The 21,779-nt window shown below is 39.2% G+C and overlaps 1 pseudogene; it reads left to right on the forward strand.

Annotated features, from left to right (window-relative positions):
- The window catches only part of LOC146655928 (uncharacterized), a 43,743-nt pseudogene extending 29,721 nt beyond the window's left edge, over positions 1-14,022 (forward strand).
- Positions 14,023-21,779: the final 7,757 nt, after the last annotated feature.

Below are 21,779 nucleotides of genomic sequence, written 5' to 3' on the forward strand. Positions count from 1 at the left end.
GGAAAAGACAAAGAAAAAGTTTAATCACATCCCCACCAAAACCCAGGCCTGACCCACACAGACAAGGAAGACCGAGTGAGCTAGGAGCTTAGTAGTGTAGAAAGTAGTAGTTTAAACTTCAACTTTAAACAGACTTTAAACCTCAGCGCTGTCTCGAATGACAATGTAAAGCAGAAAAAGAAATAGGGGCTGGTTCAAAATAGGTAATGAAGCCACATACCCTTCTGAAAGACTGAATTTCATCATTTGTTTATCAAAACTGTGAAATCAAACAATCTGATTACAGCTTTTGACATTTACTGCCATTCAGAAAGCAAATTGTACCCCAGAGCTTTTCATCACCTGCCAGACTTTGTGGCCAGCGACTTTCTGATTAGATGGGAGGTTTTTAATTGTGTAGTTTATGTGGGAGCTGCCCACCTTCACTTGTGTGAACGCAGCTCAGTGGTCTTAGATTTATAATATCTCTGCTGAAAGCTGCCTGAAGCAGTGGACTTTTGTACACAAAAGGAATACATTTTTGAATTTAACCTACACTGTTTGTGCTAAGAGGGTGATATTGGACATCAAGAGAGAAACGTGAGTATTTTCTGCTGAATCCTTAAAAGAGAAACATTTCTGTTGATTCCTCCCCTCCCTTCCCTGTCTCTCCAGCCAACATGTTTTTATTCCAAGGTCTTCTCTTTTCAAGAGCGTTGAATAAAACATGACGTCAAGCTCAGCGGTGTCGACGCTAATCCACTTTCTATACAGTTTGCTGCATATTAGTGCTGAAACACATTTAAATGTGGTGTTGTGTGCACTTCAAGAGGTCACCACCATCTGGCCTGTCAGAAACATGAATAAATAGCAAGTCTGTCGACACAATTTTTTAGGCTGTTTGTGTGAATGGTATGATAAAAAAATTAACTGTGCTTAACATTTTTATATATTTAAATATATAAAAAGACAATTCAGTGGAAAAACGCATTAACGTAGGCTGCGAGCTCAGGCTGTCTCTTTCAGATGAATAATTTAATACATTTGTAACTGTCTGTAAAGAATGTTTGCAATTTTCAAACGCTGTCACTATGAGCAGAAGAACATTAAGATGGACAAATGTGAGGGAGTGGGTTTTTTTCAGTACGCAGACGCCGACCTAGACTGATGATAACCTTTAAAGCTGAACAAAAGAAAACATTTTCCCCCAGTGTTCTTGCACTGTGTACGTCATCAGATACAAGTCTATCCTTCATCTCAACACAGTGCTTATTAAGCCAAACTTGGGAAGTTATTAAGAACGTGGCAGCCACTGGAAAACATTTCACAGCAGCGATGTTTCGCAGTGACCCAGACTGAGTCGGATGTTTAACTGGTGTCGATGGGAGAAGCAGCAGTGACCTTTTCGCTGCTCAGTGGGCGAGGAAGGAGTTGTTAAAGTTCACATGAAACAAGAAGCACATGGATTTCCCCTCACTACTGCTGACAAAAAACAAAACAGGAAAAATAACCACTGATGTTTTCAGCCAGTCCAGTTTAACAGCTCTGAGAAAATCTAGATATTTGTGGTCTGCCCACATTGTATCCAGAAGACTTCAAAATCCCTTGACCCCAGTGATGCTAACATTTTTACCAGTTCTGTGAAATATCTTAGGACGGATTGGTGCACACATTCACGGCTCCCTCGGGAAAACCTCTGAAAACCATGAATGTCGGCCGATTGCATCGCTTTATTGATTCACTGACTTTTCAACTTTTGCTATGTTCTGATCAAACTGTAAAGTTGGCCAGAACTTAGCTTTATGAACAACTGCAGACTGTGTTTAGTGTTAATCAACAAATTTCAGAATAATAACACCCTGAACTAACATAGTGATGTGAAAATGATCTAAAAACACCCATTTTATCTCTAATATTAGCAGCATGTTGCAATCATTTCTTATGATGCAGATGTTAGGGGGCAGTATGGTGGTTAGCGTTATCACCTCACAGCATAAAGGTCGAGCGTTCAAATCCAGCAGCCTTTCTGTGTAACTCTCTCACACTGAACGAGGATAAGACAGAAGTTATAGTTTTTGATAGTCACACCCTGCTGGAACAACTAACTGATAGCCATCTCTCGCTCACTGTTAGAAACCTTGGTGTTTTCCTGGACAGCTCATTAAAACAGATCTCCTCTGTGGTAAAAAAAACAGTTTCTACCAGCTGTGTCAGATATCTAAAGCAAAGACATACCTCCTTATGAAGGACCTTGCTCATTCACGCTCTTATCACTTCCAAATTAGACTGCTGTAATTCCCTCTTCTCGGCCTCCCATCTTCCTCCATTTACCAGCTCCAGTTAGTTCAAAACCCAGTTAACTGGTACTAGAAATAATGCCCACATCACGCCAGTTTTAGCCAACCTACATTGGCTCCCTGTTGAATATCGTATCAATTTCAATTTTTTCTTGCTTACCTTTAAAATTTTAAACAATTTGGCTCCCAGCTATCTATGCGAACTCCTTCATTTGTATATCCCTAATAAGGCACTTAGATCTTCCAATCAAATGCTCCTGACGCAACCGAGGTCTCGTCTGAAGTCCAGAGGTGATCGGGCCTTTGCTGTCGTAGCTCCCAGACTCTGGAATAACCTCCCTCCTTATATTCGTTCCTCCGAGTCCATCCAGTCTTTTAAATTGCGTCTTAAAACGTATTATTTTAGTCTGGCTTTTGATTCAAACTAGTATGTTATTTTGTGGCTAGTTTTTTTTTTGTTTCAAACAATTGTCATATTGTTTCCTGCCCTCTTTTATCTATTTCTTTTTTATTCTGTCTTATGCTACTGCTCTGACCGACTGTGAAGCACTTTGGTCAACTTTGTTATATTATTATGAGCTATAGAAATACATTTTGATTTGATTCTGTGTGGAATTCATGTTTTCCATGTCCATGTGGGATCTCCCCAGATACTCAGTCTCCCTTCTGCACCCTAAAGACATCCAAATTGGCTGTGAGTGTGAAGGGTTGTCTGTCTGTGTGTATTAGCCCTGCAACAGATTGGTGTACCCTGCCCTGTGATAGTTGGGATAGGCTCCAGCACAAAAAGAAAATGGATTGATGTTAATGTCTAATGAGACTCTTTGTTTTTTTTTTATTAGGCAACGGCTGATTAAAGATCGACACCTTGACAAACAGTAACAATGGTTCAATATGTCAGTCTATACTAATTAAAAAGCACTCAGCTCAACCACTGTGCAAAGCATCTCAAATTTAATGAACTTTTTTTCGTCTTCAAGTGTTGCTCTAATTGCTTCAAAAAAGCAATGTCAAAACTTTTTTCCTTTTCGGCGTTATCTCTCGTGCATATGGTAAAGTCCTTGTTTTTGAGTACCAGTGCCAGAACTTTTTTGTGACACAGCTGGAGACTCTCAGTGGAAAACAAATGTAAATTTCATTATCCAGACACTAGAGAGAATAATGTAACACTAAAACTCTCTGTCTTTCTGCCAGAGTGTGCGCTGCTGTTTTGTTTTTTATGTCTCTCCTCTGTGCAGTCGCTAATGGCCACTCCTAATGCTTTTCCTCTTAATAGTGGAGTTGTTTTCCATAAGGGGAACAGGATGGACCTGGGACACGTCTCTTCTAATGAGCAGCAATTTAGCCATAGCAGCAACTAGAGCAGAACAGGGTAAATGAACAAAAAACAAAACAAAACAAAAAAGATTTCGCTTTGCAGTCACTGGGTTGACTACTGCTGAAGGGCTGTCCTTGTAAGAATGTCACAGTATACAGCACTGTCCAAGACTGCCGTCCTCCAATCAGTTACTGGCAACTACTCCCCACTAAGCAGACACAAAGACAGAGCAGCTGCGAGAAGCAATTTATAGTACACAAGAAAGCATTTTATAATTAACACTACAAGGTTAGAGCCACAAGAATTACCCTAACATTATGCACGCAAGCCCAATTTAAAGAACAAACAAAAACTGAAAGATGCGGAAGATTATCCCGCAGTGGTGCACTAAATGTGCATAATTGTTATGCGTTATCAGTTTTCGCAGAAATGTTCCCCTCAACAGTTAATCAAACAAAAGCTTCTTCAGCAGACACGAGAAAGAGTAAAACATGTCTGTGGATGTCTTTAGATAGTATTCATTGGCTGGTCTAAGATGGAATCCCTGGATATGGTGCAATTTTGCAGTGCTACCAGCTGCAACTAAATGATTACTGACTGCTTCTTGTCCCCGGCCACACACGCACACACACATAAGATGAGAGAGCTCAGGGGAGGAAGGAGAGAGAAAACAGACAGGGGTTTATTCAACATATCAGCAGGCAGGTAATCCGACTGGCAGTGGAATAAGAAGATTAGCAATACTCACTGATGAGTATGAATTCAGAGGAAATATTGCTCAGGAGTCTGCTGAGTTAAGCTGCAAACCAGGACAAGTTCAGGGAGAGTTAAAATTCAAAAATTCTGAACTCATCTTGACTACCCTTAACATGTTTTAGCTTTTTAGGAAGATGCATCTGTAAAATACTCGCGTTTTGTTGTTCCTCCTACCCCAGAGTGCTTTTACTGGGTAGCTTCTATTCATTATTTGAGGTTACCTTAATTTGACATTTGCGAAAAAATATATCGCACCTTCTCAAAATGGCATCTTTGAGGATACGTCTTTGAGCGAGACGTTACGAGGAAGAGAGCGAGACTACAGAGTGCTGAAAAAAGTAACAGGTTTTTCATACTGATTAGCAGAGGAGGTGTATCACTTGCCAGATGACATAGTAAGAGGCATTAAAGATTCATGGACAGGAAATGATGTTTAAATCACTGTTATGATTCATGCATATTTAATGAAGCCTCATAAGCAATAAAAACCTAGAGCCTGGGTGTAGATCCAGTGCTTCTTCTGCTTTATATGATAATGAATATATAGGTGCTCTCAGCAGCCAGAACCCCATCGACCAGCCTGCAGGCATCATCTTTTGCTCATTTTTCACAAAGCCTCTCAGATGGATGAGAGGCATGCATGCCTCTCAGATGGATGAGAGGCATGCATGCCTAAATGGAAATGACGGGATAAACAAAGCTATCTTTTCCTGTGAGCGTCCATCCCTTTGCTAAGCAAACATCTAACAAAGCTCTCTCCATTAGAAAATGGACCCAGGCGAGCAAATGAAGAGAAATCCATTCCTATCAATTTTGATTTCACAAAACACAATAGTAATTTTTTTTTTTAACACTAATGAATAATATAAGATTAAAACTGAGGAAGAACATGGAAGTTGATAGAGTGGAAATCCATTCATAGTAGTAACTAAGGCAACAGTTTGACAGGCTGTCCCTCACAATTACAACACAATTAATCAGTAACAATAACACACACTGTGCATCAGTACCAGTATAAATAACAGCATTATAATAATATGATGATGATGAAGAAAAGAATTTACATTTTAAAAAGTAATTCAATCAAGTCAAAATACTAACCAATTGACTTTATATGAGCAATAAGATTTCAGGTAAACTGACCCTACAGCAGACCTACTGTGACTTTGTCAATGCCTTTCTAAATCAACAAGCAATACAGTAAAAGTCAATTCGGTCCGCACGGTCCTGGGTTATTCCGGCAATGATGTTTTCTTGGTCACTACACTGAAGTTTGGATTTAAGTGAGGAATTCACACTTTGACACCTACAAGTTTCCACCTCCCAAATGTGCAGTGGTCCAGGCTGGGGATTTAAGGTCAGGCCTGTAGTTGTCCCAATTATACTGTGGTGAGCAACGTCACTGCTGGCTGGATTGATGAATGAAGCTGACATTTCTGACATACAGAACAGTCTAAAGGATTTGGTTGGTGTGTAGTTGCAGTAAAAACTGTGCAATTGTGACATAGTTGCCCGGGGATAGAGTTTGTCATTTCGTATGCACTTTTAAGCAGCCAGGCATGTGAAGCTGTCTAAATATGGCGTGTTTGTATTGGTGTGTAACGAGTCATGAGTGACAGAACTGAACTGGAGAGAAATGAAGAGACTTGCAACAGATTAATCCCGTTGGGCAACATATTGCCTTAACACAGAGGATGTGGGCAGTACAATAGAGCTGTGGAAGTAGGGCAAGAGTATCCATCCTGAAAGTGGCACACAAGCTTGAATGTAGAAGAAGATGACAGGACATTAAAAATTCCAGCTGGTATTAAAAAAGGAAATCACTCACTCACAACTAATACTTGCAAAATTGTCTTTCAGACTTACATCTGTTCCAACTAAATTAATAGGCAACACGAAATACATTTGACATAACTAAGAAAGCCCTGCTGGGGTTTTAATACAGTACGCATTCTCTAATCCTCGGCACAGTACAACTTGACTGAAATCCAACCAAAAACTGTGGAAAAAAGCCCAAGTCACCTCAACATGAACTCATCTCTCATTGGCTTTTTTCCATTCTCGGCATAAAGCTGTGATCCCCACACACCACGAGAGCTGTTGTCAGATGCTGAATCAATTTGGCTCAGATCAAGATGCAAATCTACTAAGCAGGTTAACTTTAAAAGAGAAAACTATCATGCAATAAACCAGATAATCTTAACCTGACAATTAGTCTAAAGCAGGGGTGTCAAACATAAGGCTCAGGGGCCAAAATTGATCTAGCAAAGCGTCCAATCCAGCCCACTGGATTTGGCTTTGGAAAATGTGAAAAAGAGCATTGATTTTTTTTTTTATTTAACTGCATTTTCCTGCTGATAAAGACTTCCACCATGGACATTCACACTAAACCAAAGTAATTAAGTAACAGTTTAACAGTTAAATGGTAGAAAGGTTTCTGTTTTTCAATCTCTGCTATTGAATACATTGGGTTCACAGTAAAGATAAATAAATAAATTAAAAACAAAAATAGAACATTTTCTGTGAAATAAAAACTTTCTTTGTATAATTAGATGACAGTCTGGGCAATAAGTTTCTTTAATTTTACACATTTATTTCTTACAATTTTAGGCCCAAAGAGACATCCTGACAGTTTTCTTTCATTCACTGCAGCAGCATTTATTTATCATGTTCAAAACTGCGCATCTTTTTATTTTATTAAGATATCTCATGTTTAAATGTGTTAAATGTGTGGGATGTTTCACTGGTCGGGGCCCATTTGCGATTATTGTCGGCTGTATGTGGCCCACAATGTAAACTGAGTTTGAGATCCCTGGTGTAAAACAAATCTTTCATTTGGATTTCTCACTGGCCTGTTAAGATGGATATACAATACGCCAGTTACACCTAAAAACATTATTTACAGTCTTTCAGAGGATTTGTTTTTACTTAACTTGTAGTTAGTCTATCTTTATCACATCCCAACCCAGACCCCCGTTAGTAGTACCAATATCATTTTTCTCAAAATACGTCACAGCAGAGAAGAAAACAGCCGCTTCAGCATCCTTCAGGTGTCCCCAGATGTATGTGCTTCAGGTACAACGGATTCCAGGTTGCCATCGTACTTGATGGCAAATCTTATCCAGGCCAGCTGCAGCTCCTCTTCTCTGCTGGGCACCTCATGGGTTTGGCACAGTGGCAGTGCCAATGCCCGTCAGCACTGAACATCAGTCACTGCATGCCCCAGATTCACACATCACCCCCACTTCAGAGAGCCAGCCAACTGTTTGTACATCTATGCGAATAAAATTAACTAACTGAGGCAATTACAGATTTCATTAATATCATTTTTATAAGAAAAGGGCCTGACAGAAACTGATCTGATACAATTCCTCTGCATGAATAATATGGAGGAGATGTGGTTACCTTGTTCGCCGTGAAAGGGGCATTACATTTGCTGCTGGTTCATGAATATCTATTTCCTGATTAATTGAGTTGACCAACAAATCACATAGATTAAAAACACAGACTTACAAAACAGCTTACGAGTTCTTAAAAATCTTGTCTTGTGCATTTTCAGTCATTTCTAAAAACACAATGGTATATAATAAGAGGGGAAGTAACAGGTGCTGCTAATCAAACGCACTGTATTAACTGATGACCAGCAAGGGTGAAGCTCTATAAAAACAGAACTTGTGGTAGTTTGCTGGTCTGGAGTATACAGGAGTGTTTTAAAACAATAGCACATACTTCCCAGGAGTATTAGTGTAGTAGTGCAGATGTTCTGCCATAATACACAGCACTACATCTGAAGAAAACCAAACACAGCAAGCACATCAGCGCAAATACTGCATACCAGCATGGTGGTGGAGGAGTGATGATTTGGGCTCGTTTTTCTCCCACAAAACCTGAGTCTCACTGAGTCGACCATCCACTCCTCTGTGTGCCAAAGTATTCTAGAGTCAAAGGTGAGGCCATCTGTCTGACAGCAAATCTACAACCGAATGGTTGAAAAAGAAAATGAACTGAAGCAACGTTGTAAAGAAGAGAGGGCCAAACGTCCTCCACAACGATGTGATAGACTGATGAAGTCACACAGAAAACTATTGCTGGTTTACAAAGTTTTTCACAGGATTTCTTTGCTTTCACTATATTGTTAAAAATCTCTTCTCAAGTTTTCAAACATATTCGACCGAAGTTTGTGGCAAAAAAGCGGGAAACTCTTCAACAAAAACATCTTGAAAAGCTAAAAATAAAACGTGAAAATTGGAATTCGTTTGGGATTCATCACTTGGAACCAAGCAAACGGACTGAAAGGCAAGTCAATGAATAAAACATACAAGTAAGGAAAAGATGAGACAGTTTTTCTATGTATCCTGTCTCAGTCACTCAGCAAATCTCTTTAGGACTCTTGCCTAGCTTCTTAAACACTTTTCTTAAACACACGCTTTTCTCTGTTGCTGCTTTTATTTTAGAAGAACTCTAGTAAGAGTAGGTAGAAAACAAACACCATTTATCTATAATGTATTATTAAAATCCTTTGTGAACCATATAGGTGTGTTTCTCGCTGTATTTACCTTAACTTGTGAAGTCTGATATATGATTCCTGGGAGACAGACAGCTTTGGGTAGCCTTGGGGCAGTTGAGCTGCCAGGCAAGGTACTCGTCTTTCAGGGGCAGATATTTTTTTTAGACTTTTTCTTTTTCGCCTCAGGCAAGATAATGCTTTGTAATAAGTTTATTTAGAAAAACACACACAAATCAAAAGTATTGTTTTCTTAGGCTGGCTCTAGTCATGCTGTGTGAGTGAAGATGATTAAATACACAACATATTCTCAGTGGTGTTCACAGCTTAATATTTAGATGAACTGGCTTTTTGACTTCATTCTCCATCAGCTTCTTATTATTGAAAAAATCCTTGAGGAAAAAATAGTGACAGTTCCTTAATAATAGAAGTTTTATTTACTGATATTATAGGCAAATCCAACTGACTTAGGTGTAAGACGCTGTACCAATCACCATAACTGAAAGAATAAGATGTGATTTGCTGTTGCTGCAAGACTAATATGTATTAACATTTAGTGTCTCACTGCCTGTGAGCTTAGTAATTTTAGACAAAAACATTTTTACGTATCAAAGAGAAATCATATGAGTTATTGTGATAAACCTTTTTCATGCACTCGGAGTCTTTGAGAAAATTGTGTGTCATCTCAAGGTTATCATCAGCTTACCAATGAAATCTGGCACAGGCTTTATTTGCCTTTTATACTAGAGTTACATATATTTATTCCACCCACAAATGTAAAAGTAGGCCTTTGAGACTATGCCACCATGCATTTAACTGGAAATATTCAAGAGCATTAAGAATTTTTATAAAGAAATATGTGATGGCCTGTAATCAATATGTCATCTACATACAGCAGAAATTTTCCTGGAGCAGGAAGAGAGCAAAATGACATTGATTTCTTTAGAACTTCTGCATACAGTGTTGGGCTATTTTGAAATCCTTGTGGTAGCCTGGTGTATGTGTATTTTTCATTATAAAAAGTAAATCCAAATAGATTCTGTGAATCTTTATGTAAGGGAACAGAGAAAAATGCATTTGAGAGGTCAATCACCGAGAACCATTGTTCTTTTGGTGTTACTTGATTTAAAATGATATGTGGATTTGCAACCACTGGAGGTATTTGCTCTGTTACCTCGTTTATTGCTCTTAGATCATGAACTAGGCGATATTTTCCAGTATTGGCCTTTTTTACTGGAAAAATTGGTGTATTACACGTGGCTTTATTAGTTTTCACGAGAATACCTGCTTTCTGCATGTCTGCTATTACTGGCCTAATTCCTTCCTTTGCTTCTGCACTCAAAGGTTATTGTGGTTTCACAGGCCTTCTGGCCCTGATGCTGACCTAACTATCAGAGTGTCATTAGAGAATCTCATTTTCACTTGAGGCATTTTTAGATACCTTCTAGTTTTTCAAAGAATTCACACATCTTACATATTTCAAACTTTGAAGTTTTTTGTTTTGTGTATATATATATTTTTTCCTAAACTTTGCATTGTTCATAGCTCACAGTTCTAAAACTGGGTATTTGTAAATCATATGCATTTGTAAATCATATGCCTAATCACTATGTGTCACCGTAATCCACAAGTATTGGCACAAATTTGTTTCCAAACCAACAAAATAATCAAAAAACAAAAACATACATGAGTCAGGATACAAAAAGACAAAGAAAAATGTTGCCAGAAACAAAGCAGAAGTGTGAGGGGAAACTGAGCTCACAGACAGCTGCATGTGTTCGCTTTTAATAGCATGCAGCCTCTGTTCTAAAAAAACCATAAATAAAAAATAAAAGAAAATGTGTAACATGCTCATCAACTTAGCGGTGTCCACACATTTAATTCAGCTTCATAATCCTGTAGGTTTAGTTATTATCTACAGGGTTTGGCTTATTAGTTGTTATTATAGATGTGCTCTGTATCTCAGTAATATTTATCTAGGATAAATGACAGGTTTTCAAACAGGTTAAGTGCCTCTATGCACCTAACTGGTTTAGATATTGCTTTTATTTTCTTCATCTCATATTTCATTATACTGAGTTTGAGCAAACCTTTAAAGCTTGATGCAGACTACTTCATAACAATTGTCCATCTCACATCATACTGGCTAGGATACTTCTTGTTATTATTAATATTATATTTTTATTAATTATTATCATCTTTTTCTGTCTATATAATAACAATAGTATATTACAATATTTTATTAGTGTATATCACTATACTACTACTGAGCCAACTTAATAGTTAGGATCATCTTACTCAGCAAACAGATAATTTATAGTTCATCCAATCTGTACAAAATTTGCTTTTTCTCTGAACAGGTTTGTGCCTAGTTTTAGACTGGTCTTCTGTTTGCCTCATCTCAGATCCAACCTTCAGATTATTATATTTTATTTTGTATCCATCAGGGACTGTGAGTGAGCTGCAGTCTCACCCACCCTCCAGGATGGAAACATTTATCTTTTCACACACTTTCCTTGGCTGAACAATGACACAGCCTTAATCTACCTTATGCATCTCTCTTTTTTTTTATAGAAAAGGTCTTCATATGAATGATTTCCTTTTATTTATTTCATACAATCTGGGCATGATGGGTCATAAATGCACTGATTTTTGCAGCCACGGCCACTATCTCTATGTGACATAAAAGGGGATCGGTTAGATGCTGTTTTGTCACATGTCCTGAGGCTGATTTCACAATTATAGTGTTTTTTGAGAATGTTACATTTGGGACTTCTACAGTTAAAACAGTTTTACAAGCTCCTGTGTCCCAAAACATTTTTTAACGGCACACCTTTCACATATATTACAACTGTTGGCTTGTCTTCTGAACCTAACAGTAGTTGTTCTACATTGTAAACCTCCGCTTCATCTGTTTCACTTCCTTCCTCTCGTGCTAGTCATTCATCACTTTCCTGTTCCTGAATTACACTCCTGCAGTCTCGAGCAAAGTGCCCGTTTTTTTCCACAATTACAGCATTTAATCTCTCTTTTGTCCCTTCTTTGTCCTGCTTTTTACTTTCTTTTGACTTTTTTCCTCATATAGCTCTTTTTGCAAAGCGGCTTTTAAAGCATTTATTGAATCAGGGGTGCATTTGCCTTGCCAAGCTGGACAATATATTTTATGTGGATTTCTCCACCTTTTTGCACTGATTATTCCTGCATTTGAACAGTTTTTTCCTAACCACTCTTCATCTGCTGTTCATTTTACTTTAGCTTTAGAATTACCCATTTTGAACTAATTACGTCAGAACTGTGACACCTTCTCTGGCACAAAGGAGGGGGCAGGTGATCAATAACAGGCTTCTACTCACCCACTAGTTGAGAGAGCGGTTATTGATTTTACGTGATGACGCACAACCTTAGATTCCCACTCCAACCAGTTCGTGAGCGTACACAGGAAAACAGCTTTGAGGAGTAGTTCGACCGCTTATTGGGTCGTAAATGACAACTTACTCCTCTTAGTTAACACAATTAGAGCGCGCTTTTATAATTTTTACTGAGATTTTCCGTATTTTCGTTGTGCAACCTTCTACCTGTTCCGTTGCAGCCACTCCCAGAGCGACCGGAACTCGTTCCGTTCAGCTGCTACCCAGAGCAACCGGAACTTTTAATAGCGATTTCTAGAATCTCGCTCTTGCCTGTCGTCTTTAAGTCCCTCTTGGACTAAGATCTGTCGGCGCTAACCAGGTTTACACACTATTTTAAAGGAAAATCTCAATATCAACGTATTTTAGCGCTTGATGGAATGCAGTGTTTCATATTCACCTTACTGTGGCGCTGCGTTTTGAATTCGGTTCATCTGGTCCTGGCGCCGTGGGGCCTGTATAAGACGCTGACCGGAGATCGAATGGTCCCGGTTTTTCTCCTTTACTGTGCACAGGTTTTTTCCAGCGCAGGCAACACGACGTCAGGATCCGATGAAAACCGTCTGTGGACAACTAGACGTTAAAAATAACAGTCAGTTCTCCGGCTCGGAGGACCAATTAAATGTCAGGGGTTAAGACATTTGTTCACAAGTAAGAGAAATAAGACACTGCAGACCGACTCAGAGAGTATTAAGACATGCGCATGGGTGTGTGCCTCTCAGCAAAATCACACACACTCAGCGCAGGCTGGTTGCTTTATTTATAAGGCAAAATGGGTTACATAGTACTTCCTCTTTTAACCGAAAGGGAAAAGGCCAGACATTACCTAAGCTTATCTGACCTCTGCACACAAACTAAGAATAAAAACATAGAAGTATATCACACTTATCTGACATCACACACACTGGGTTAAAGAATACATACTTGTATACTTGTCAAACATCTCAGACACTAAAGTAAGGAATGCATTATGTTCTCTTTAACAATAAACTTGGTTATGTGAAAATATATGAACACTCGATTATAAGGCACACTTGATTATACTTGATTTCATAAAAATCCTCTCACAGGGTCACACGTCAAAGTGCCAGTATCTCCTCCTTCATATTCTGGTTGTATCTGATGCTGTGTTTATGTCTCAAGTGGTGAAACACATTTGTTGTTACAGTTTTCTGGCATATTTTGCAAAGTGTCATTGCTGTATTATCACAAACAGGCTGCATGTAATTGTCAACTTGACTCCATTCATTTGATAGCTACAGAAGAGGATTAGGGCCACTGGAAAAAAAAGTGGGCACGTATTTTTTTATCTTCTTTTCCAGAATTCTGACAAAAAAGTCAAAATTATTCATTACTATTCATAAAGTAACTACTTTATGAATTGTACTATGCTGCCACCAGCTCCCACTAACCGTCATCAGTTACAAACAATGGGAGGTAGTATTTTTCAAGAAATAAGGTACAAATACGGTTATGATGCCGGAAAAGATCTGCACAGTTAATCAGAACAAATAACTCGTTCGTTAGATCTCAGTGCTGGATGTTGTGACGGCAAGCCGAAAGTGTCGGGGAAAGCTACAGAGGCAGGCTGTTCTAAAGCACAGATATAACCCGACGCACAAGTTTGTAACTTGGAATGAGCTATTGTAACTGCTGAATTATTGATGTTTCTCTGCTTTTAAGAGGCGGATGGCACTTCTTGTGTCAAGCTTTTCTTGCTGACTTAATTTTCTCACTTTTTCTAGGTGCCCTCACCTGTAGTCAGGCAGGTGGACAGAAAGATACACAGACATGCATGAGTGCTCACTTAACAGCATAAATGCACAGAGTGAGCATGATCCCAGACTCTGTATGCAAACTCTGCATGTACCTCAAGGCTGTGTAAACACAGTGACAGGTAATCCCACGGTTTGTAATGTTCTTCAAGTCATTCAGATGGAAGATTGAATTTCAGGCCTTTAGCCACACATTTCTTTTTTGTCAGTGTCACCTGTATGCAGCTATGTGGGTATTTCATTTCATTTATTTAATTGTGAGATGCATTGTAAACAATATTTGAAGGTTTCGCAGTATGGTAGGTTTTCAGAGTGGAAGCCACCATGTTCCCCGCCATTTTGAATACAGTGGCTGAGATGGACATCATCATTCCACCTGGTTGTGTTTTATGTATCTGGCTAGACATCGGCCACATACGAAATATGTCAAAGGCTGAGGAGAAGAGAACTCCTAGGTGTTTGTGGTGCCGTGGAGGCAAATTTTAATTCATGTCTGCATCTTCAGAATCAAGATATGAAGGATCATATGTTTATTTTATCATCACAATAGTTCCCCTCCCTTTTTACCTCAAGCCTCATCTCTTGAACTAAAGTCATAAATAAACATGCATAAACACACTTATTTACTCCCAATATTGTTGCAGTTATTATTAGATTAGACATGCAACCCTCCAGTCTCTGGACAGCTGATAATGAGCTGGCTAAACAACAACAGCAACTGGCTGCAAGCTAACATTATGCCAGTTAGCTACTGTTAGGTTTAAGTGTCCTAAAAATCACAATTTCCCTCTGATAAACAGTTTGGTTACCTTCTCACATCATTTAAATGTTAATTTGAAAATGTCCAACTTCAAATATGTTCAAATATGTTCCCTTCAAAGCAAGTGTCACTAACGAGAGGTAGCAACAATGAACAGATGCTAACAGCAGCAAAAGTTCAGGGGCCTGTTCTTCGTACCGCGCAAAGTGAGTTAGCTGGATGAGATTGTTGACGATTTCGCGTGATCCTGGATCGTTCGGTTCCCCGAAGCCCATCCGGGACTTGCTGTCATAGCAACAGAGCCGTAAGCGTAAACCTGCTGGGGAGCAGGTTTACTTTATGTAAACAGGATTAGATCGCGGCCACGCAGGTATGTCCGCGTCATTCATACGAAAGCAACAGCGATATTCCACCACTGTTTCACCATAAATAAATAACATCAATGTAACTAAAGACAATGCAGCACCTGATCCATTTATTGATTTCACACAGATACATACAGGTCATTTCCTAAAAAAGGGAAATGTACTATTAACATTCTATTACATGTATGTGATTATTACAGATTTAATTCATATTTCAGAGTAGCAATTGTAAATTACTTCGTGTAATCAAGATGAGAGACCACGGCTATAAAAGCGAAGGTGGATTTGGGAAGTCTGTCGCAGCCATGTCCTGTCCGTATACGCGAGCAACCCATTGCGGAAGGTGCAAGATTGATAAGGAGAGTCCTCAGAATTCAGCGTATATTGCGGGACAGACAGGATCCTTTAGCTCAGCGCGACAGTGTGCTCATAGAGAGATATCGATTTTCCCGTGAGGGTATTATTTACTTAACCAACTTGTTGACGAGGGGGTGCAGGACCACCACCTGTCTTTTGTTGCTCTGCCCTTTTCTTGGTTGCTGTTATAAACAAACAGATTATTCCAGGGTCTCTTTCCAAGAGACTAAAAGCAATATAAGTGATAAATATTACCATTCTGTAGAATATTCTTATATTTCACTTTTACCTGTTCCCATGTTCTAGTGGGTCCTGTCGTGGCTCTAATGTGAAAGAGGATAAAATATAACGTATTATAATATAATATTGGATAATATAGTGTAATATAATAAATCTACCCTACCGCCTACTGGTGTTGGCCAGAGGGGCCGATGGCGCGATATGGCAGCCTGGCTTCTGTCAGTCTGCCCCAGGGCAGCTGTGGCTACAACCGTAGCTGCCTCCACCAGTGTGTGAATGTGAGAGTGACTGAATAGTGGCATTGTAAAGCGCTTTGGGTGCCTTGAAAAGCGCTATATCAATCCACTCCATTATTATTGTTATTATTAAATTACTTACGAGTTTAATTTGTCAGCAACTTCCTGCCAGCCCTCGCTCCTTGCTTTTGCAGCCTTTGCAGTGTTCCCTTGCGTTCTGATTAAACTCTGAAACTCCTGAAATCCCTCACTCAAGAGTTCTTGCTCTGCTGCCGAAAAATACCGAGCCGAGCGCGCTCCGTCGACATTTTCGCCGACCAATCAGAGGGTTGCCGATCAATGTTTCTACTATCGATGCGTAGCCCCTTTTACGACACCCAGTGATGTCACATTACTGCGTCCAGCTGTACTAATCGTCAACAGCAGGCGTGTTCGGGGAACCGGATTAGCGAGCTCACGGTTAGCGCGATGGTTTGGTCTTGGATGTGTCATTTGATCTTGGATGTAGTAAGCGACGTACGAAGAACAGGCCCCTGGTCAACAACTCACCTCTGTCATCAAACTGAAGTGAACATCACTGACTCCTCGACTCATATTGGACTCCTTTTATAAAGTTCTACAGCCTCCTCAATAGTAAATATTGATTGACAGCTGAGGTAAAAAGGAGACGGACAGTCTACCCAGATAGCGAAAAACTCTAGGCCAGATTCAGTCCAGAGCCACTGCTAACCAGGTACACTCACCTCAGATGAACAGTGGGCAGAGGTTTTGAGGTGAGAGACAGTTTTGATCTCTTGGCTGAATTCTGAGATGTAAGAAGATGGAACTGAGTTTACTGTATTTTACACATTTTAACTTTAATGTGTACACCTGGCAAGTTGTTGAAAAACCAGAGCTAACTGGTTCCATTTTTAAGCGATAGCCTGTCTTTGTTTTACACATTTATTTTGTGTATTTATTTTAAGTCAGTGTAACAGTTGCTGTGGATATTTTCTTTTTGTCTGTAGCCAAAGCTAATCTAAGCTAATCTAAGCTAATCTAAAGCATATGAAGTTAGAGTTATTTTCTTTTTAATGCACAAATTCCACTTTGTTTTGTTTCCTTGCTGAGGCACAGACAGTGTACTTGGCAATATGACAATAGAATTTGAAATCTTGGGTTAAAAAGATGTTGGAAAGTAAGCACTTGATCTGAAAATCTCATACAGCCGATGCCTAATATTAACTTCCGAAATATTTTTTTTGCTTGAGATTTCAGACCAAAACATAGACTGGAATACATTAAATAAGATACATCTTTCCATCTTGTCTTTGGTGAGTTTGCCTTTTGATATGAACCAAAACAAGCCCATTGAATTTTGGTTGAAAGAAAAATCCAATTCTTTCATTTCTAACTGATATGTGAGAGGTGATTTTTGCTCCAATTTCCCCCCGCAGAGCATGTAGCACATATAGATGACTGCAGATGTGTTTCCAGCTGGTGTACTGAATATTAAAGAGATCTAGCAAGCTATGCTGATATCGGTTACTTGTACAATGATTGGAATTTAAATATCTGTGGAGGTCTATAATTTCTATATCGGATTGCTCGTACAGGTTTCTTTGAACTCGTGGATTTCACTTCAGCATTTGCAGTCAGGTCTACCTATACGTTACATGTCGCTTCATGTTGTTGATCATTAAATATTTATGTATTCCACACCGAGCTTTCCTCTCTCTCAGCAAAAGGCACTAACACACCCCAAAGATTGTTCAGAAAAAGGAAAAAAATAATCTGTCTTCAGTCATAGCGTTTACATGTGTGAGCATTTGCGTGTGTGTTTGGGAGAACATGAAGAAAGATGGAGAAGAGGAGGCATCCGTCTTCTCCATCCTACGGGTCAGCAAATGCCAGATAAGACATTAGAGCAGTGATGCTGATTAAGTTCACCCTACTTCTGTTCTGAAAAAACCCCCCAAAAAAACAACTTACCTCATGTCTGTCATTCTGTATCTCAAAAATACACACCACTGTGTCAACAACGTGTAAAAGGGACATCCTTGTGTCAACTGCAGATAGAAATTACCTGCTATCATTTTCTTCCCCTAGATTTATAATTTTGTGCTGTCAGCTGAGCTGGTATCACATGTGGCAGATGTGTCATATTTGAAATACAGCTCCTAAAATAAATCAGTAGAGTTTGGAAAAAAAATGTCAGTTTAAAAAAAATCTCGGGCATATGTAATTCTTTTCATAAAATTTGCAAAAGAAGGGAAAAAATATGACTGGCAAATAGTCAGTCAGCTCCTTCCTTCAAAGAACCACATCCCGTGGGTATTTAATATGGCTTTAGTGAACCTTGCTGCATGTAGGCGAATCTATGAGATCTAAAAATAGCGAGTTTTTTAAAAAAGTTTCTTAATTTGTGCATTAGTACTCAAATAGATGCAGATCAAAGACTACTTTTTCATGGATCCTAGCATTCCAACAATAATCAGTTTAAAGATTTAAGGAGCAAAATCTTTATTTTAACAGAACAATCAGAATAAACTTGGTTGGTTTCAAACTTTTTAAAAGCAGAAAAATTATAACAAGCAACTCACTGAACCTCTTCACGCATGCCTTCTTTAAAATAAAAGCTTAAGTTTCTTTGTGCCCAAAAATCATTGTTTCAGAGCAGAACAGAGTTCTCTGCAATGAGTTTGTTTGTTTTTATTAATGCAAACATTCAAACTTTATAAAATGTTACAGAATGAAATGCAACACAACAAGTGTGCTTAGCAGATAATCTTCAGAGAACTGATCGAACGAATGCGGACGAGGTGGCCGTTACAGAGGAAGACAAATCCATGATCTGTTCATCACTTCGTGTCGTATTGTTCTGATTAAATGCTTCAGTGCCTGTAAACACAACACTGTATTAAAATCACATTGAATGAAGTGTGCATGTAAAGAAAGCTTGTTTGAGGTTATAATAATTAAACAGAGCTTGTGGCAGACTATATGTGAGCAGCCAGCTGTAGCAGCAACTGAGCCAAGCTTTCTGTTAAGAGTCTCTGCAGGCACAGCCACTCTTCTGGTCTTCCTCGTCATTGAAAATGCTCACAACTAGGTCAGTAGCTGTTAGCATAATGCAGCTCACCTGTGGCTGCTGTACCTGGTGAGAGCTGATAATTTGGGTAATCCTTTAGCTCTCTTCCAGGACATTTCCCAGTGGCCTGAGCTACAGGGGAGAACACTGTCAGTGGTGCTGATGGTGCTAGTTCAATACAGCAGAGCATCAGTTGCCACTGAGGAGTCTTTTTTTTTTTTTAATCGACTGTTGTTTCACAGTTGTGGAAGTTTTAGTAAAGGTTAGAAGGGCGAGACATTAAACTTCAGTTGTGCTGACATTGTAGGATTTGTTCTCTCTTGGTGTCACACAGCTCTAGCTCTACTTGTAATTCTGTCATCAAGAGAGACCATAAAACAGAAAAGAATATAACAATTCCCTGAGAGTGAGCCTAAACAGCAGGGAATATCGACTTTGTAGCAAACTGCTGATGTCGAGATTTTGTTGCATTGTTTACAATTTGATTTTAAAACTCTTCATCTCAGAAATGAGAAAAAAAAGTTATATAATCTATCTTGTCTCATAGTGTAAGTGACACTACAGGGTATTTGAGTAAAGTCAATTCATTGTCATGTTTAAGAAACCAGTCAACCGGAGATGTGTGAGCACTCCAAAATTATTGACTGTTTTCCTAAAGTGCACAGGATATAACTCACATTGGAGGAGCCCCTCTAACCTTTACTAAAACTTCCACAACTGTAAAACAACAGTCGATTAAAAAAAAAAAAAGACTCCTCAGTGAGTGTATCCAGGATACATTGCTAACTTTCTGATTAGTAGCTGATCTGCTCTACTTTCTGAGCTACAGCTACTCCAAGCTTACAGCACCTGGTATTTCCAAGCTGTTTCCCATTGAAAAACTAACCAGGTGCAATCCTGCTTAGCTTCCGAGATCAGAAGAGCTGGGTGTGTTCAGGGTGGTGTATCATATCATTACTTATTCTAATTTATACTCAGGTCATGCATTGGAAGATTATTAAATAGCTACAGGGGTTGTTTTTTTTGAGAAAAAACCCCCCAATACAATCCAAATATCCCTTCTCAAGCAAATGTTTGGAAATTTGGTTGCTTGAATAGTGACCTCAAATTTCTAGGTTTTGGAAATTGAGATTGACTGATGTCTTACATTCTAAAAATTCCATTTTGTGGTGAGCATGATGGGCGGTGCACGACATCCGCAATCATGTCCGCTGTGTTTAAAAACACAGGGAAGCAGGGGTTGGGAAGAGTTGTGGTGTGATGAATGTGAGAGCTGCAGCCGCGTGTGCAATAAAGATGGCTTTGAACAACACCCTCTGGACCCGCCGTTTCTCTATCACACCACACATTTGTATCTAACCTGATACTTGCAAAAGCACTAAAGAATCTGTCATGCAAGAGGGCTGAACCTGGACACAGCGCAGAACACAGAAAGTTCAGAATATTTATTGCAGGTATTGGCAGATTTAAACAGTCTGATATGATGTGAAGCTGTAGAGTTTAATATGGTGTGAAACTCCCTTTAAATAGGAAGAAACCTCAGACAGAACCAGGCTCAGGAAGGGACAGTCAACTGTTGGGGCTGGTTGGGGGGTGAGGGTGAAAAATGAAAAATGATGAAGAGGGAGGGGGAGGAGAGAGCAATAGAAAGTTCTTCAGATCTTTAGATTTTCGTTCTAGCTTTGCCTCGTGCTTGTATTCATGTCTATTGCTCTGTTGTACTTGCCTGTACATGTCTTCTAACTCCTGCTATTTCCTCTGCATTTCTTGAAGCGTACACTGCAGGTCTTTATGTGTTTTCTTTTGTTCTCGCTTTTGTACCTGCATTTCAGTGTTCTTGCACATCAAGTTGTCATTAAGTTCCTCAAGCTCTGTGTTTTGTCTCAGCCTTTCATTGAACCTATGCTGCATCTCTGAGCAATGTTTTTATTTACTGCGGTTGAGTCCAACTTAATTTAAATAACTTAAATTACATTAGTCCAACAAAAATACTTAATGCTAATAGAAAGCCATTTTTTTAATGTGGAGTGTGGAGTGTTCAACAAAGCCACCGCACTTCAATCCATGCTTAAAAAAAGTAGGTTCTTTTTCTCCCTTTGTGTGTCGTCAGTTGGAGGCGAGGGTTACTCAGTACGAGAGAGATTTTGACAGAATTGGCATGACTGTACACAAGGAGGTTCTCAGGTTTGAGGTATGTTGGGAAATGTTTCTTTTAATGTCTCACTACAAGTTTGCATCAAAGTAGAATTAATGTTGCTCTTTTTGTCAATGTTCGAATATATATTTGACGTGAACACTTATGGTTTTTCCAGTAGCATAAGCAGCTTCATTGTGAGCTCAGGATGGTTGGTTTCAAACATGCACTTCATTCCTTTGCTTTGATTCACATCAATGTGAGGACAGAGCAGGTAATAATAAATAACATTGGGGCACTGTTCCCCTGATGAAAGCCAAAAGCTACAGTGGGTTCTTCTTCACAATAAAGTTGCTGGTTTTCAGCTCTTGTTAATATTAAAGTTCTGACCTCAGAACTTCTGCCAGAAATTCCTACAGCTGGCTTGAGCCTTAAATGTGACAGCTCTTGTCTTTTCAGAAAGAGAAAGCCAAGGACCTCAAGTGCCAGGTAATTAAATACCTGGAAGCGATGCTGCAGTCTCAACAGCGGGTAATCACTGCGATCAAGGATCAAATCCAAATGAGTGAGGATAGCAAACA

The sequence above is a fragment of the Rhamphochromis longiceps genome, linkage group LG13, assembly GCF_057381845.1.
Source record: "Rhamphochromis longiceps isolate RC_006_pf linkage group LG13, R_longiceps_female_GT1.1, whole genome shotgun sequence".
NCBI lineage: Eukaryota > Metazoa > Chordata > Actinopteri > Cichliformes > Cichlidae > Rhamphochromis > Rhamphochromis longiceps.